The 19,750-nt window shown below is 35.4% G+C and overlaps 1 pseudogene; it reads right to left on the bottom strand.

Annotated features, from left to right (window-relative positions):
• Window positions 1-15,087: 15,087 nt before the first annotated feature.
• On the bottom strand, window positions 15,088-17,041 carry LOC112924429 (stress-70 protein, mitochondrial pseudogene; annotated as a pseudogene).
• Between the last annotated feature and the right edge of the window lie 2,709 nt (window positions 17,042-19,750).

Below are 19,750 nucleotides of genomic sequence, written 5' to 3'. Positions count from 1 at the left end.
TTTTATTGATTTCTTACATAAGGTTTGTAAAACATTGCAGCATTATAATGGAGCCAGTGAAAATTCTTCCTGAGATAAGCATGTTAACAGTTTAATGTTATCATCTTTTAAATATTTTTATGCTTATCTATCTATATATATAAATAGATATATTATTGTGTATTTTGTTCTCTTTATACAAGTGGAATAATACACATAACTGGTTCTATGAGCTGCTTTATATTTATATAACAACATATAGGTACCTTTGACCTTTTATAACAATAGTTAAGTCTTCTGTATTACTATGTACCAAGTACTATTTTAAGTACTTTATCTATAACTCCTTTAATCCTTATAACAATTCTACTTCACAGATAAGGAAGTTAAGATGCGGAGCCTAGGTGACTTACCCAAGATGATAGTTCTAGTAAGTGGTAAAGTTGGCATTTGAACACAGGCAGATCGTGACAGGTGTTTTACCTCTACTCTTTCTGCTTCCCCAAAAAAAGAGTTACTTTTACATTTTTATGGCTAGTTTATGAATAGAAACTATTATGAAATAAGAGCTCTACAATTATATTTCAAAAACAGAAAGACACAGATAGTAGATTAATCCTGCTTTTGGAAAATAAAAGAAATGTCATTAACATAATAATGTATTTCTCTGCATGTATAGATTTCACTGATTTTTTCCATTTTGCTTTATAATTTCCTTTATGATTTGAATGTCAATAAATATGTATTTTTTTAATCAGAAAAAAAGTCATTTTCACTTTGAATAAAGTAACTGGAACATACTAAGTCAAATCAGTACTGCTTTATTTTATTTTTTTTAGCTTAAAAAAAATCAAAGCCACTACTAACAGTAAACGTCAAAGACATATTCATGAGACAATCTACTAATTAATAATGGTAGCTAACATATATTGAGTTCTTATGTACTTAGACTATACCAGACAAGTGCTTTGTATGTATTTTCTCATTTAATCCTCATAATTCTCTACTAGTATGTCCCTTTTCATGGTTGAGGAACCTGAACTTTGAATTGGTGAAGACATTTGCCAGAGGTCATACAGCTAGTAAATAACAGTGATTTGAACCAAGGCTAAGTGCACAGTCCGCGTCTGTGTATCTGTGCTCCGCTGTCTTCAGGCTTCGGTATAACCGTGACATCTGTTCCTGCATGCAGCTTCTACATCTCATGTTGATGGAAAGCCCTCAATAAAATCATTAGAAGTCTAGTGATACTGAAATCATGTTCAACAGCTTTAATGAATGTTCTGATTTAAAGAAGAAGGTTCCATATATCATACACAGATAACTGAGAAATCGTGTTTCAAATATATATCTTACTGTTCTTTTCAGTACTTAAGATTGTGTAACCTAAGCATAGATTGCATGTTTATCTTTATGTGTTGTGAGTAAACCAAAAGCTTCTGGATCCCAAATGCTGCCTGAAATTTGCACCCAGTTGTCCTCCAGTTAGATCATTTCAGTCCTAGGCATGGTCTAGAAGGCTTACACTTGAAACTGTTATTCCTTATCAATCCTTTAAGTAAAATCATATTTATTAGATGCCTAAACCCACAATCAAACTGCGCCCAGCACGACTACATTTTGTTAAGGGGAAAGTATTGTCAGGAAAATCCTAGAGCAATTGCTTAAGGATTGGGAAAGTATAAAGGATATGGCAAGGCAGCAGCAAGAGAGTGGCAGGGGAAGTTGCCAAGGACAAATTTGGCTTATTAAGCAGTTTAGCAGAGATGAGTTCTATATATAAATTGTAGGTGAGGGACATTTCTGCATAATCTTGGCAAAATGTAGAACAAACATCGGTTGGTAAGAATAGCCTTTTGGTGGATTCCGTAATAAAACAATTTCTATATAATTCTATAAAATCATTGCTTGTAAAAAGTCTATCTATAAAGTTTATGTTAGCCCTTTTGCTAGGCTTTTTTGCCATTTATCTCTAATATGGATTTACATATTTAAAAGAAGATAAAAAGTAAAACAGGATTGAGAGGAGGAATTTCCTGACATTTAAGTATGGTTTGGAACAGTGTGTATTTTCAAAGGCAGAATGAAAAGTAGATGTATATATTATACAATGCCTTAAATGTATATTTAATAGCTCTGTGCCAGTTTTAAAGGGTATCTTAAAATACATGGCAAATTGAATTTTTACTCTTTTATTCATGAATTGAGACAACCCTCCAGAAACACTTAGACTCATAATTCTGGCTCCCTCAAACCTTGGGTTGCACAGAGCTACAGTTTGTTGGACTTTTCTCTACGTCATGGCATCCACTCAAATTTTTCTCAATATTTGACTTAAATTTTTGAGGTAGGCTATTTTTAGTCATGGATCCCTGGACAACTTAGTATCCTGCCACTTGGAACTGTGTCTACCATTTAGGCTAGTCAGCTGTGGCCAGGGGAGGCAGACACCACAAATTATCTAGTATTAAAAATTAAAAATAAACATATAGATGGTTTGTATCAAGCATATTAGAAATATGATTACTTACAGAAGAATAAGTACATATATGAAATTTTTAGCCCTTTAAAAACTAAAATCTAATGTTAAATCCCTCTAATTTATTAATTTGATAATATATTAATTTACTTAAATTTCATTGTGATACATATTCTAGGATTCTGAGGATCTGAGGGCTGCAAAAAATCCGTATCTGTCATTCTTTTGTTGAGCTACACAAAACTCTTTCAGGTTGAACATATCTAATAGAAGATATCATCAAAGTACATTCAAAGCCAAACTTCATTTTTCTGTGTGGAAATCACATGGTCTCTGACTTATAAGAATATAAATAAGGTTCTTAACTCCCCCTACCCCCTTCTGCAATGGAATTGTTACCTCTGTTGACTCTGTGTCTTTTTATTTCTCTTTTTCTCTATCTCCAATTCTGTTTCCAATTCACTTGGATAAATACCCAGAAGTAGGAATAATAGGTCACATGATAGTTCTATTTTTTATTTTTTGAGGAACTTCCATACTGTTTTCTTTAACACCTGTACCATTTTACATTCCTAGCATCGCGCATGAGTTCTAATTTCTCCACATCCTTTACAGCATTTGTTGTTTTCTGTTGTTTAAATGATGGCCATCTTAAGTGTGAGATGATATCTCTTAGTGGCTCTTTCATTTCTCTGATGATTAGGGATGTTGAACATCTTTTCATATACCAATTGGCCATTTGAATGTCCTCTTCAGGGAAGTGGTGAATCACAAGGATTGATTCTTGTATGTTGAACCATCCTTGCAGTCCAGGAATAAATCCCGCCAGGTCACGGTGTATAACTCTTTTAATGTGCTATTGGATTTAGTTTGTTAGTATTGTGTTGAGGATTTTTGCATCTATATTCTTAAGGGATATTAGCCTGTAGTTCTATTTTCTTTGTTTGGCTTTGATGTTAGGGTAATGCTGGCTTCATCAATGAGATTAGAAGTGTGCCCTCTGAGACAGGCAAAAGAGAAATCACCCCATGGAGCAGCCCCCGAAAAAGCCAGCCTGTGGGGTATATTTTCTAACATTTTCCCTCCCTTGGAAGAAGCTGGGCATTGGGAGTTTCCCCCATCATGCAATGCCAGGGGGCAGAGCTCTGAAAAGTGGGTGCCATGTCTTTTTCTGCTGGCTTTGCTATAGCTGGTTTCATGCTTGCATGTGGTGTAGGAGCTCTTTAACTGGCTTCTGGATTTCTCGCAAAGGAAATTGGTCTGTATATTGTTAATTTAGTGGGAGGGAAACAAAGAATCTAGTGCTCCCTATTCTCCCATCCTGCTGATATCACCTCCTACTTGTGTGTCTTATATCAAGCACTTGCCATAATAAATCAGTATTTTAAAGAATGCAAGCATGAAATTATTGGGATCTAGCATGTAACCAGTGGTCAATTGAGAGCTGGTATTTAAAAGAGAAAAATCTAAGGGACAAATTCATGATATATTTAAGTTATTCTAACATGCCTGCATTCTTAAATTAGCAGGAATTAAAGGTTCCAGATTTTTATTAAGCCATTGTCATGTGGCTCCTGTTGATAACGGACACTAAATAGTGTAACAAGCATTTTTTAAAAAATTGACATATAATTCATATGCCATAATATTCACTCTCTTAAAGTATAATGGACAATATTTTTTGCTAGAATTTTATGAAAATCCCCAAACTTTATATATATATAAACTTTATATATACATATAAATTTATGTATTTATATTTTAAATGATCTAAAATTAAATTTATATATTAAAATATATATGTATTTCTCATCTGAGATAGGCTAACCTATCCAAAACACAAGCATGAAGTGAAAAAAAGTTTTTAGAATCAAAGAAAAAAAAAAAGACCCTGATAAAGCCAATGCACTTTAAAATAGTCAAAAGGCCAGATAACTTACCCTACGTAACATTAAGACTAGTGACTTTAAAAACTTGGTTATTTGCTGTTCTCAGGTAACTTTGATGATTGACACATTTCCTGAAATTGGAAATTATATTAAGGGGTAGTAGGTTGAGCCAGACAGGTATCACTGGAAGGTTCTGCTTATTACAAGTAGAGTTGATGTAAACAAGACTCCAATTATTAGAGAGGTTGCAGTTGTTTATTGTGGAGGAAAACACAATAATATTATACCTCAAGACTACTTTATAGTGTATAATAATTGACACCAATATTTATGAATATAATTATTTTTTCATAGGCTCTTTTTATCTACTAGATATATATAATTATTTATTTTATACGTTTATAACTTTTGTTGATTATATAGTTAGTCTCTATCATAGTATAAAGGAAGCTCACCTACAGTTCCACCACCCAGACATAACTAAATGGCTTGAATATAATCAGATATATATCTTTTTAAAAATTGGTATTGTACCATATGTATGTAGTATAAGTTCCTGATAAGCTTTTTTGGTTGTAATATTAGTGCCTGATGTTAAGCTTTTGATTGCTGAGGCATCCTTCTTGGGGGCGCTTTGGTGGCTCAGTCAGTCAAGCATCTGACTCTTGGTTTTAGCTCAGGTCATGATCTCATTGGTGCTGGTATCACCTGCTTCGGGCTCCATGCTCAGCAGGGAGTCTTTTTAAAGATTCTGTCCCTCTCCCCCTCCTGCCCAAATAAATAAATAAATCTTAGAAAAAAGACTTCCGTCTTGAATAAACTTATTGCTAGTTATATGACACAGCTACCAGCTGAACAACTAGATAAAGAACCAGGCTACTACCCTCACCCAGGAAGTTCCCCTTTTAGGAAGCCCTGATTGACCTAGATAACTGACAGCCTGAGTGAGCCCTTTTCCTTTTCCACACCCTAATAAAGAGTAAACCCAAGAAACCCTAGGCACCTCACTCTTGACCCCAATAAAGGCAGAAGCCCAGGTCCTTGCTTTCTCCTTTCCCCTATACCTAAGACCTCCCTGTGTGGCCCTCAGGTCATGCCACATACCTTCCAAGACTTGTGAGTAACATGCCTTGTCTTTTCAAGGTTCCCTAATAGTTGTTGCTCAGGTGCTGTAGCCCCAATGTTGGCTCTGGTCAAGAAATATATGTAGGGGCTTGCCACAGCTAGTGCAGGCCCCGGTGAGTGCCCCAGGGATTCCTAGCCAATAGAACCATTATTGATAGATTGAGACTGACATGGAGCTGTGCAGTTTGTAAATTATCTTCTTTAAAAAAAAAATTTTTGATGACAATTTTCCAGCTTCTCTAGATTTTTTCCAGCAGCTAATTTATAACTGCTGTGTTACATACTTTTATTCAAGATATACAATGATTTAATAAATCCCCCACTGTCTGACACTTCCATAGTTTCCATTGTTAACAACTATAAACAGTGTTGCAATGATGCACTTTTATTTAGCTATTTGCACTCTCTCTAGTGACTTCTTTAGGACCAATTCCTAGAAGTAGATTGCTATCCTCAAGTAGCTATAATTTTAAAGTTATCCATTGCCCTTGTATGAGTTTCCTATTGCTGCTGTAACAGATTATTGCCGCAAACTTTGTTTAAATAACAAAAATGTATTATCTTCTAGTTCTGGAGGTCAGAAGTTCTAACTTTAAGGTGTCCGCAGGGCTGCATTCCTACTGGAGGCTTAGAGGAGACTGTTTCTTTGCCTTTTCTAGCTTCTAGAAGACATTTGCATTCTTTGGCTTGTGACCCCTTCCTTCATCTTCAGAGTCAGTAGTGTAGCATCTTAAATCTCTCTCTCTCTCTCTTTCTGACCTCTGCTTCCTCCCTCATCCTTTCTCCTTTTCTGATTTTGACTTTATTACCTCCATTTTTTTCCCCTAGGATCCTTGTGACTACATTAAGCCTACATGGTTAATCCAGGATAATCTCCCCATCTCAAGATCATCAATTTAATCATACTTGTCAAATCCCCTTTTAACATATAAAGTAACATATTCACAGATTCTGGGAATTAAGATGTAGATATTTTGGAGGGCTATTATTCTCTCTACCAAAGTCTTCAAAAAAAAGTTTTACCAGCTTAAAAAAAAAATTCAGTATAGTTAACATACAGTGTCATATTAGTTTCTTGCCTATAGTTGACTTCTCTTTTCTATTTTTTAAATTGTTTTTTAAAATTTCATTCATTTTTAAACTTTAATTCCAGCAAATTTAATTTAATTCCAGTAAATGCTTAACACAAAATGTTATATTAGTTTCAGATGTACAACATATAGTGATTCAGCAATTCCATATATTACTCAGTGCTCATCCTGATAAGTGTGCTCTTACTCCCCTTCACCTATTTCATCTATCCTTCCACCTACCTCCCCTCTGGTAACCATATGTTTTTTTCTGTATAGTTAAGAGTCCATTTTTGGTTTGTCTCTTTTTTTTCCCTTTGTTCATTTGTTTTATTTCTTAAATTCCACATATGAGTGAAATTATATGGTATTTATCTTTCTCCAAATGGTTTATTATAATACTTTGTATTATATTCTTTAGCTCTATCCACATTGCTGCAAATGGCAAGATTTCATTCTTTTTTATGGTTGCATAATATTCCATTATGTGTGTGTGTGTATATGTATAGATATATATGTGTATATATATATACACACTACATTTTTATTGATTCATCTATTGATAGACACTTGGTCTGCTTCCATTATTTGGCTATGGGAAATAATGGTGCAATTAACATAAGAGGGCCTATGTCTTTTCAAATTATTGTTTTAGTATTCTTTGGTTAAATAGTAATGCAATTACTGGATCATAGAGTAGTTCTATTTTTAACTTTTTGATTCCTCTTCATACTGTGTTCCAGAGTGGCTGTATCAGTTTGCATTCCACCAACAATACGTGAGCTTTCCCTTTTTCCCACGTCCTCACTAACACTTGTTTTTTTGTGTTTTTTTTTTTTTATTTTAACCATTCTGACAGGTGTGAGGTGATATCTCATGATGATGAGTGGTGTTGATCATCTTTTCATGTGTCTGTTGGCCATCTACATGTCTTCCTTGAAGAAGTCTGTTCATGTCTTCTGTCCATTTTTAAATTGGATTATTTGTGTTTTGGGTTGAGTTGTATAAATTTTACAGATTTTGGATACTTACCCTTTATCAGAAGGTTGTCTTTTAGTCTTATTGATTTTTTCCTTTGCTGTGCAGAAGGTTTATATTTCGATGGAGTCCCAATAGTTTATTTATGCTTTTGTATCCCTTGCCTCAGGAGATGTATCTAGAGAAATGTTGCTACTGCCGATGTCACAGAAATTACTGCCTATGCTTTCTTCTACGAGTTTTATGGTTTCAGAATTCACATTAGGTATTTAATCCACTTTGAGTTTATATTTGTGTCTGGTGTGAGAAAGCCATCCAGTTTCATTATTTTGCATGTAGCTGTCCAGTTTTCCCCATACCAATCATACTCATCTCTTTTTAGTTTCCTTTTCCTGCCACGGGTCATTTTCAGATGCTGTTTCCTCAACCTGAATGATATCTGCCCCTTCATTTCACCTAAATAATATTAATTATTTAGAACTCTCAGTTTAACCATTATTCAGAGAGCTATCCTTGACACCCATATGGGTAGATCATGGCATTGTTTCCTTCTGAATCTGGAAGAAGCTTAAGAATTCTTCTTCCTACTACTACTTCTGGTAGCCACTACCAGCTGATTGAGGCATGGCTGGAAGAGACTTCTGTGTTATCCTCACCTCTTGCTCTATTTCACTATTAAGTATAACCTTAGCTACAACTAGTCAATGAAATGCAAATGCTTTTTTTTTTTTTTAATGAGGAACACGTGCTGGTTTGGGATCAAATATATTTTCCTGTGCATCTAATGATTTCATCGTATGGTTTTTCTCTTTTGGCCTGTTGATACTCTGTTACTGTATTTCTTAAAATTTTCTACCTTCTTTGAATTCCTGAGGTAAATCCTACTTGGTCAAGGTTCATTATGTTTATTAAGAGAGGGAAGAAGGGAGTGGCAGAGGGAAAGAGAGAGAGAGAATCTTAAGCAAACTCCACCCCTAGCACGGAGACTGAGGCAGGGCTTGATCCCACAACCCCAGGATCATGACTTGAGCTGAAATCAAGGAGTTGGAAGCTTAACTGACTGAGCCACTCAGGTGCTGAAGGTATGTTATTCTTTTAATATTCTCCTATAGTTGAGTTGTTAAAATTCCATTTAGTATTTTTACTACTATGTTGTAATTGAGATTGAATTAAGATTTTTTTGGTACTGTATTTGTTGTCGATAGTTTAGAAAGCTAGATCATGCCAGCTTTACAAAATTGTATTTGTTCTTTGAATGTCTAATCCAATAGCCAGGGAGATTTTTTTAAGTTTTTCAAATATAATCTCTACAAAACTTCATTTTCCTTTATATAACTCTTTTTATCATTTAAAAATTTCTAGGAAATTATTGATTTACATGAGATTTAAGAATATGGTTACATAGGCTTATAGTTATCTCTGACAATTTATAGATCTTTTAAACATATGTTCTTCCTTTTTCCATTCTTAATTTTGTGTATTTGTAGTTCTTTTCTATTTGTGGATTTAAAATTCTGGGAAATTATATATTTTTATTGTATTTTTTCCCTACAACTTCTTCCATTCATTTATTTACTTATGTACTCATTCAACACAAATGTTTCAAGCCCATGTTATATGAAGAACACTATATTGGGCACTAGAGATTCTGTGGTGAAATACTCAGGGATGGAGCTTATAATCTAGCAGTAAGCAAGTAATCAAAGGTGTGATAGCACCAGACAGTGCAGATACATACCTGAGAAAGAATTAACCCATACGGGTGTCAAGGAAGCCTCTCTGAAGAAGGGTTGTTTAAATTGAGATCTTAAAGACTAATTAACTATTATTTAGGTAAAAAGAAGGGGAAGATGTCATTCCAGATTGAAGAAACAGTTTATGAAAGTGCTCTGAGGCAGAAAAAGGAAACTAAAAAAGACTAATATGGCTGGACCATAAAAAGTTCTACTGTTATCTTTCACCAGAATTTTTATTTCTGTTTTTATTAGTATTACTCCTTTACTGTAGTTGTTTCTTAGTTTTCAGCTTACTAATTTTTCTTTTTTTTAAGATTTTATTCATTCATTCATTCATTCATTCGAGACACACAGAGAGAATGGCAGAGACACAGGCAGAGGGAGAAGCAGGCTCGATGCAGGGAGCCCGATGTGGGACTCTGGGATCACGCCCTGGGCCGAAGGCAGGTGCCAAACCGCTGAGCCACCCAGGTGCACCTTAATTTTTCTTTCTTTTGTTATTATCTCTAGTTCAGTTTACTAAAAATAATTAAGGTTATGCATTTTCCTTTGAGTATAACTTAGCCTATAATCATAATTTTTAATTTGATGTATTCTTATTATTTTATTTTCTTTTTTCTATTTGTGGTCTTGATTTCCTATTGTATTAAGAAATGATTAGTAAATAACTTAAGGTAACATATGTATTACAAAGAATTTATGGTGAAAATATATTCCTGGCCCAACCTGGATCTACCTGAATGTAGGGTATCTACCTGAATGTACCTAAAATAGGAGAGATCTTCTTTTAAAAAATGTTTTGTCTGAGATGGCTTTATTTTTTTTCCCACAGATTAGTACTTTCAGACTTCAAAAAGCTTTTGTTGTGTCTTCCTTAATTATTAGCTACAAATCTTCATTGTTGTTAACTAAAATAATTACTGAACTAATTTTGTATCTCTATATTTTCATCACATTAATTCACATATATATATATATACATATATATATACACTGATACTATACCAAATAATATCAAATATTGGATAATTAAAAACTTTATAAGTTTTTAGATTTTTTCAGAGAAGAACTGTCATATAAAGGTAAATCTAGTGGACTGTTTTATATATATTTATGAACCATTTTTGGTATGTTAAGTATTACTAAAATTCTTTTCATTTTTCTACTGTGGATGAAGAGATGACTTCAATGACTTTTCTATTATAATTCAGTGTGAAGCTAGCTTTAAGCTATGTTTAAATACAACTCAATGTGATGTGCCTGCCTGAGGCAACTGACATTTCAAACTGTGATTCTTTTCACCCCAAAAGCAAGAGGGTCTGCTCTTTACTATAGTTGGAGCTATTTAAATGAAGTTAATTTAAGAGGTCAGAATCCAACTTGTGACTTCTCAGATTCTTTCATTTGCATTACAAATCATTTGAAAGAAATGAAGCAATTGACTAAAATATTGAAGAAACTCTAGAGTAAAACATTAATTCGAAATCTCTTATTTTTGAGGAGCTGATCATCTACACAGAGGGAATGCAAGACATTGGACAAAATAATTTACAGTGGAAATTAATAAGGTTTTATAGGGGAGATTAAATTACTTATTCAAACAAACTTTTTAATCACTATCAGTACCTGAGAAGTACCAGTTACATGGTACCCAATTCATATTGTGATCAGCAACTCCTTGTTTACCGGGATAGGGAGTAAAAGAAAGGAGACTGGTGAGTCTTGGTCATTTGGTCTCAAGTTATCATTCTGTTGGTTAGCATCACTGGTTAATTAAAGCCTTGAAACTGTAGATTACATGTAACCCAACCTCAATCAAATATAAAAATTCTTTAGCTAAACTTAGTTTCAAACCAAAATATTACATTTTGTTAAAACGATCTCCATGTTCACATGACCTTCTTACCTCTGTGTCTGTGTGTGTGTTTAAATTTTCATCATTTTATAAGGACATCAGTCATTGAATTAAGGCCTCCATAATTCAGTATGATGACATCATTTTAATTTGATTACAGCTCTAAAGACCTTATTTCCAAATATCACATTCACAGGTACCAGACTTTAGGACTTGATTATGTATTTTTTTAGGAACACTGCTCAACCCACAATAGCACCCATCCTTATCTTTTGTTTTTTCCTTCCCATAACCTTCCTGTTTCACGATATTTCTCTCAAATTTGTCCTTTTTTTTCTTCTTAGTGACCTTGTCCAAGTATCATTTTCTTTTCATGTGTCTTCAAACTTTATCCCTTTTCTGGCTGTCTCTCAGCATATAATTATATTCAAGTCTTCATCTTAGAAGCAACAACAGATCCTACCTTTCTCAACCCTACATTTCTTTTTATCTGCTATCCCACACTTTCTGCATCCCAAAGTGTGTCATATATATCCACTGAAATCTGGCTTCTGCCCCACCCTGAACTGCTCTTGTCAAGATTTTTTAATGCTACCTTTGTTCAGCCAGTTGAATCAATGAACACATCTTAATTCTTCTGTTAAAACTTAATGCCTTGCTAGATTTTTTTTTTTGATCACTCTTATCTTCTTCAAACCAACCCCTTCAAATCAAATCCCTTGATTTCTATAGTATTTCACTTTCCAGATGTTTCCTCTCTCTCTGCATGCTTAACCTTCCTGGAAGGTTTTCTTCCCTACTCTATAAATGTTGATGTCCCTATAAGATTAGTTTATCTTTCTCTTCTCAATCTAGACTTTTTTTTGCTTAGTCTTATCTCTTTGCATGCCTTCCACATCACCTATATTGGTACTGACCCCCCAGATGTGTCTCCAGCCATATTTCTTTTCTGAATGCTAATTTTATATATACAACTACCTGCTATAAATCATCCCTTAGATGTCTTATGAGCACTTTGGATGCAACAAGTTGAAATTACAGTCATCAATTCTTACTTCTGACCTTACTCCTTCTTCCATATTATTTTCTTTCTTAGTGAGCAGCACTATCTAGCCAGTTACCCTATTGAGAAACCTTAGCTTATCTATAAGCTCTTCTATTTTCCTTACAACTGTATTCAATTTTCCTGTCTCCATAATGTCTTCCAAATTAATCTTTTTTTCCCCAACATCACTTGAACTGGTTTAGATTATTCCTTTATATTTTATTTTTGGATTCTTCAATGATTGCATCATGTCCAGTCCAAACCATTTTCCATGTATTGCCATTTTGATTTTCTAAAATGCAATCTGATTATGATAATCTACTTAAAATATTTTTAAGCCTCATCATAGCCTTCAAAATAAAGTCTCAAACTCCTGTATGTCCTTCTTTAGTCATATATCTCCACTGTTTCATCCTGCAAACTTCATCCATGTTGAAATATGTGCACCACCTTGAATGTGCCACACTACCTCTTCTATATGGAAAATCTTCCATCCTACTCTTCATCCACTAATTCCTATTCTCTTATGTCCTTTAAGGAAGAAAGTCTTCTTTGACCCTAAACTCCTCCATATGATTTAGATTTGGTGCTCTTTGATGAGACTTTTATATACTCCCATAGAATTATGTGTTTACGTCTTTATAGCAATGTAGATGAGATCTTATGTTTAAAAATATGTCCATAAATTAGCACAGTGTTTGTCACATAAAATCCACTCCATTTTTTTAAAGTCATGGAAATGGGCAAGATTGAACTGAATATAAAGTGATAAAAGGTGACAAAGATTGGATTCTTAAAGGAAGACAAACATTTAGGAGGTAGGCAGAGGAGGGGACTATATAATAGAGACCAAAAGGTTGTCAAAAGTTCCCTCAAGAGAAAAGAACCAAGAGGTAACGGTAGTATTTGGTTGTATATGCTTTTGTTTAGGAGAGTGTTGAATTACACCTACTCCTGACTTTTGTCCAGTTAGAAATGTTCCTGGTGTTTAATTTTTAGTGGGCAATTGTTATGAATAGTTGCATTAAGATGAGCTAGGATGTGTTTGGAGAAGTAGTATGCCAAAGTATGCCACTCTGATTCCTCCAACAACCAAATCACCTATTTCTCCAGCTCCTGGGAGTGGTTAACAGATATCTCTCAACTGAATTCCTCTCCAAGTGCTTAAAATATAAAATTTATTATTAATTCCAAGACTTGTCCTCAGATACAGCCACCTGGCTTCGTCCAATGACTGATAAATATGATCCCATATTGGGTACTACATCCAATGACTGATAAATGTAGAGGTCTGTCCTCTCCCAATTTTTGACATTCATAAGAGCCATCCCAACTCCAGAATTCCCCATGGGATCAGCCAGGGCCTTTGTTGTGACTGCATTGCTGCTCAGCTCTTCCTCTGCCCAGCAGTACTTCTTTTACCTCTACTACATGTTTTGCTCCCAAGAACACATTCCTGTAAAGTTCCTGTGTACTTGGCATACCTGGGTGGCTCAGTTGGTAAAGTGTCCAACTCTTGCTTTCTGCTCAGGTAGTAGGATTGGCCCCATGTCAGGCTCTGCAGTAGGCAGAGTCTGCTTGTCTTCCAGAATCCCCCACTTGTGTGCACACTGTCTCTCTCTCTATATCTCTCCCATAAATATTTTTTAAAAGGAAGATAGGTCTTCAATTTTTGTTGCATTTATTCAAAATCAGTTTAAGATCTTTAATGAAATCATTCAATGAATGGAGTACTCAATAACTCCAGTTTTTGAAGCTTTTAGAAAATTGCAGTAATAGCAAAATGGAAGTTGTTGAACTTTATTTTCACCAGGAAGGGAAAGTGCTGAACAAATTAAACAAGGACAGGTCAGTGTATGAGCTTTGATTTCTAAATTCTATAACTCCATGATGTAAAATTTAACCTTTAGGAGATTTATGATGTATCTGGAAATAATAACGTTTAGAAGGCAGTTTGCAGCATCTAAATTTGAAAAGAATCATTAGGTGACTTATTTGACAACTGTAATAGGAAGATACTCTGAGTGGTGGCAAAAAGATGGTGCTTGTGGAGATGTTTTGGCTGCAATGTTTATGCATTTTGTGGTGGCCATGAGATGTTCCTGGCAGTGCTCCTACCTCTTCTTGGGTCTCTTCCATTCAACCTTCCCTCCTCTCTCCTTTATTCAGCATTAGACTTACACTACCAGGTCTCCCAGTCTTTTCCAGATCCTTCTCCATTTTTTTCTCACAGTATACCTTTAATAAAACCTTCCGTGTTTGGGGCGCCTACGTGTCTCAGTTAAGGAGCTGACAAAAACGAAAACCCAGAATGGATCAAAAAAAGCCATCATAAAGGACAGAGGTGCCAGACACAAGCCAGAAGGTAGCTAGAAAAATATGCCTTAGGAAAGTTAGGGAGTCCTATTACCTTATTTTTAAAGCGTACCGAACACCTATTTTTCTGCTGATCTAGCTACTCCTGCCCTATCCTCCAACATGGCACAGCTGGCTTGCCTTGCAAGGCCTCAGTTGAAGAATCCCACGTACACATAAGCTGGTGTAGTAGTTCTTGATTCACTAGAAGATCTCATCCCCATATGGTCTCATTCCAGGTGTGCAGCTGACTACCTTCATTATTCTGCTTAGAGATGGTTTCACCTCTTGAAAATATAGCTATTAAAGCACAAAACATTGTTTTTATAATGATCAACAAATCTTCCCTTCCCTTTACATGGAGATGAAAAATGGCTAAGTACAGAGTACTGTGAATTTTTTACGGTTGAAATTCTCATTAAATGATCATTAGCTAATGGTCACTAAATTTATAGATTAAGGAAATTATATATAGAATACTGCCAAAGCACAATAAAAGACTGAAATTTGCCCATTTCTGCTCAGGAAGTCCCTTCACTCCCAAGCATCATATTTTGACTCCGGAGTTTATTGTTATTACTGCTTTTCCTCCTTTTGATCTTCCTTTTGTTCCCCAGTGCCAGAACATCCAGAGCCTTCTTGCTCAGATGCCATCTTTTTGTATGCTGTTTCGAAGAGCTTCAGTGATGCTTGCTGAAGGGAAGATGCTGCCTGCCTTACGTTTTCTCCTGTTTCACTGTCTTTTCGAGCCGGAAGTTCCCTCATTTTGGAAATCTCTTCTTTTAGCTTGTTGCATTCATCAGTAGGCAACTGGTTCTTGAATTCTTCCATTTTTGTTTCTGTGTCATGAATGATTCCTTCAGCCATATTAACTGCTTCAACTCGTTCCTTCTTCTTTTTTTTTTTTTTTAACTTATTCCTTCTTTTGCTGGTCTTCCTCAGCATACGTTTCTGCATTTTTAACCCTATTTTCAATATCATCTTTGCTTAACCCACCAGAAGACTGGATCACAATCTGCTGTTCATGTCCTATACCCTTATCTTTGGCTGAAACATGTACAATCCCATTGGCATCAATGTCAAATGTAACTTCAACCTGAGGGACTCCATGAGGGGCTGGGGGAATTCCAATCAAAGTAAATTGCCCAAGAAGTTTGTTGTCTCCAGCCATCTCTCTCACCCCGACACACTTTAATCTCCACTTGAGTCTGACCATCAGCAGCAGTAGAAAACACCTGGCTTTTCTTGGTTGGAATAGTGGTGTTTCTGTTGATAAGTTTGGTAAAAACATCTCCCAGAGACTCAATACCCAGAGACGAGAGGAGTGACATCCAGGAGCAGCACATCTGTGACATCACCAGCTAACACACCTCCCTGAATGGCAGCTCTGATGACCACTCCCACGGTCAAGCCTCATCAGGATTGACAGCTTTGCTTGGGCTCGGCCAAAGAATCACTTCTCCAATGTCACTCTTGATGACTTCTGCATCTTGCATGGCTTTTTAGCATGGAGCGATGGTCCTCCTGATTAGATCAGTGACAATGCCTTCAAACTAAGCCCATGTCAGCTTCATATTCAAATGCTTGGGTCCAGAAGCATCCATTGTAAGATATGGCAAATTAATATCTGTCTGCACAGATGAGGAGAGTTCACACTTAGCCTTCTCAGCAGTTTCCTGAACCCTCTGAAGTGCCATGTTGTCTTTGGTTAAATAAACCTCTGTCTTTCTTTTAAAATCCTTCACAATGTGTCATAGCAAGGCCTGGTCAAAGTCCTCACCACCTAAGAATGTATCTCCATTGATGGACTTCACCTCAAACACTCCTTTCTGAATTTCCAGGGTAGAAATATCAAAAGTCCCACTACCTAAATCATATACAGCAATGATCTTGTCTTCTGATTTATCTAGACCATAGATAAATGGCCAGCATCCTTAGTGGCCTGTCTCTGAGAATCATGGAAATAAGCTGGAACAGTGTTCACGGCATTTTTTGCTGTATGCCCCAAGTAATTTTCTGCAGTCTCTTTCATCTTCATCAACACAAATGTTCCAATCTGACTTGAAGAATAGAGTTTTCCATGAACTTCAACCCAGGCATCTCCATTGGAGGCACGGACAATTTTAAAGGGCACATTTTTAATATCTTTCTGTTCTTCAGGGTCATCATATCACCAGCTAGTGAGACACTTAGTGGCATAGAATGTGTTGTTTGGGTTGGTGACAGACTGTCTCTTGACTGACATGCCAACAAGTCGCTCACCATCTGATGTAAAGACCACAACTGAAGGGGTGGTTCTGGCACCTTCAACATTCTCTAGCACCTTTGCTTGTTTTCCTTCCATAACTGCCACACAGGAGTTGGTAGTACCCAAATCAATACCGACAAGTGCTCCCTTGATCGCTTCTGATGCATAGTTCCACCCTGAAACAATTCTAAAAGCCTCATGACTAAGGCCATTCCATCCATCCTTGTGGCAGGTGCCTGTGGGGCCCCGGGAGGTTAGACAGTGGAAGTATGGACAGCACATGCAATCGGAGGGACAGGAATGTGCCAACATTCCATTTTTTAAAAATAAAATTGAAAAAATCCTCCAGTTAGGATACTTTGCTTTTGCCCTGAGTTTGTCAGGTGTTTTAATAGCCTTAGAGTATGTTTTATTAATATTTTGTCTTATATTTAAAGAGTATACTAAAGGTTTCAATACTTTAAACTTCTTAACCATAAAATACAAATTTATTATCCAGACCAGGAAGGTGAAAGGAAGTGCTCACAAAAGTTATATAAATTCTGAGTAATTTATTTGTTGAACAGAGTTCGATCCAAAAACTGGGCATGGAGCCTGATGCAGAGCTCAGTCTCACAACTCTAAGATTATGACCTGAGCCAAAATCAAGAGTTGGACACTTAATTGACTGAGCCACCCAGGTGCCCCCATATGTTTGTTAATAGTTTCTGAGACTTACCTATTGCTGAAACTATGTCACTGATAAATGTTTAATCATAAATTTTTAATGCTTACTTCTAAGAACCCTGAGAATCTGTTAGATGTAGTTCAGAGGCCATTGCAGGGAGAGGTAGCTGCCAATCAGAATGTGTCTGGTCCCTCCTCCCTATGGTTTGAACTAAAGCAGCCCACTTCATGTGTTTTGTGTGTTAAATTTGTACATTTTTTTGCAAAATAAAAATAAATTCTGTTAAAATATTTGAAGACTACTGACCTAGTGTTCTTTTGTATTTTAAAGCAAAATCTCAGTGTCTAAAATTATTCTACCATTGATATTTTCAACTCTTCATAAAGTAGGCTCGTTTTTGGAGTTTTTCCTCTTCTTACTCTAAATTTTTTTTTTATTGTTTGGTTTTGTACCTACTTAAATGAGGTGAGGGAGAGGGTTTCAAAATTACTTTATAAAGGCAGAGACTTATAATGATGTGTATTTTAATATAGGAATGTAGTGATAATGAAAAGAAAATATGTACTCATGAAAATTAGTACACAGAGACTTATGGTAATATTATATTGTATTTGGAGAAAGTAGCAATACTAGAAAGAATACAGACCTTTGTGTTTTAAAATTCTATCAAATTCTGACTGCTAAATAGTGTTTAAAATAAGAGATGACCTCTGTGTATAGAAATATTTAATCAAGAGAAAATATAATCACAATTAAAATTTTAAAGCATAAAAAATAATATTGGATATTTGTTTTTAATGTAGTAAATGGTGATGTTAATTTTTTAGTCATTTGTTTGTTTTCTAAATATTTTCCCAATGCACACATATTTCTTCTGTAATCAAGCAAACAAAACCAAGATAATGTTATTTTTGAAATCAGTATTGTAACTTTTTTGTTATACTATGGTATGTAAACAAATAGAGCTGTGGTTGAAATGGTCAGCAGTGGTATCTAAATCAGGTAAAGAAGAAAGAAAGATCAGGAAAGGTTTGGGCTGGGAGAAAATGAGACTAAATTTTTTCATGTCCAAAGACTATGAGTAAAGGAATGAAAGATCTGGCAGGATAGGAAGTTGTGATCAGAAAGTGCCGCATCAAAAAAGAAAGAAAGAAAGAGAGAGAGAGAGGGAGAAAGAAAAGAAAGAAAGAAAGAAAGAGCCGCATCAATATATCTAAGGTTGAAAAGTTCTATTGAAGACAAGAATCTACACTAACGTCTGGGAATAGATTTAAGGTTATTGCAGTTTAAGAGTCCAGCAATTTTATGACAAGGTATTATATGAGTTGTCTATGTTGATGCTGGTATGATTACAGAAGTTAGTGCAGATAAAGAATGTGAATAATAAAAAAAAAAGAATGTGAATAAATTTCCAAATCTTCATTAATAAAGTGAAGTGGCAAGGAGGTCAACACATGATGGCAATGAGGAAGGCTAAAGAGCATTGTAGTGGAATGGCTTAAATTTTTGATAAGACTGATTTTTCATCTTTTATATAATATGCATATGTATGTAAGTCTCATTTTACTTATTTGTTTTTATTCATGGACTAAAAAGTGTTGATAGAGATTGTACTTGATGCAAAGTCTTAAGGAAAATAAGGCTTTACTCTCTTGTTGCTTAATTAGTGATATTAATATATACTTTAAAACTTTTACTACAGGGTCTAGACAGTATATTAAGAAACAGACTATACACAAACACATGTCAGCAGTGTGCATCCAGCATTTCCTAGAGTGTTGAATCTGAATTACATGAACACAAAGGTCATTAGACTCTGTCTCTGTATCAGATTTCATCAGACTATGCCCCCTGCATAAATCCTTTCTTTGTTCTAATTCCATGTTAAATGATCGATTTTCAAACTACTAATTCTCCTTTCAAGTAGTTAATTCTGATATAATGCCTGGTTTGAAAATGGGAACTTGTCCTGACACAACTGATATATTAAGGAAAAAACTGAACTTAATGTGAATTATGAATTTACATTTAGTTGTGATACTATCCCTGAGAAACTCTGCATCCATCTTTGGGCCACCTTCTGGTCATAGTTCACAACTCTTACATGGGAAACATTTGCTCATCCCACCCAGGCCCCCACACCCACCAAAGTATTATCTCATTACAGCATCAGCTTGAAATCAGGGATCTTGCCAACCAATCAGGTCTGGGTGTAGAAGAGGCTCCTGGGGTGTGGTTCCTTGAGTACCTTTCCTTTGAAGACCCATAAATTAATGGGATTATTTATTTGGATGATGCAGTTAACATACACTGGGGGAACAGGA

Source organism: Vulpes vulpes, chromosome 3 (assembly GCF_048418805.1).
Source record: "Vulpes vulpes isolate BD-2025 chromosome 3, VulVul3, whole genome shotgun sequence".
In the NCBI taxonomy this organism is placed as follows: domain Eukaryota; kingdom Metazoa; phylum Chordata; class Mammalia; order Carnivora; family Canidae; genus Vulpes; species Vulpes vulpes.
This window is presented reverse-complemented; position numbering and strand designations above follow the sequence as displayed.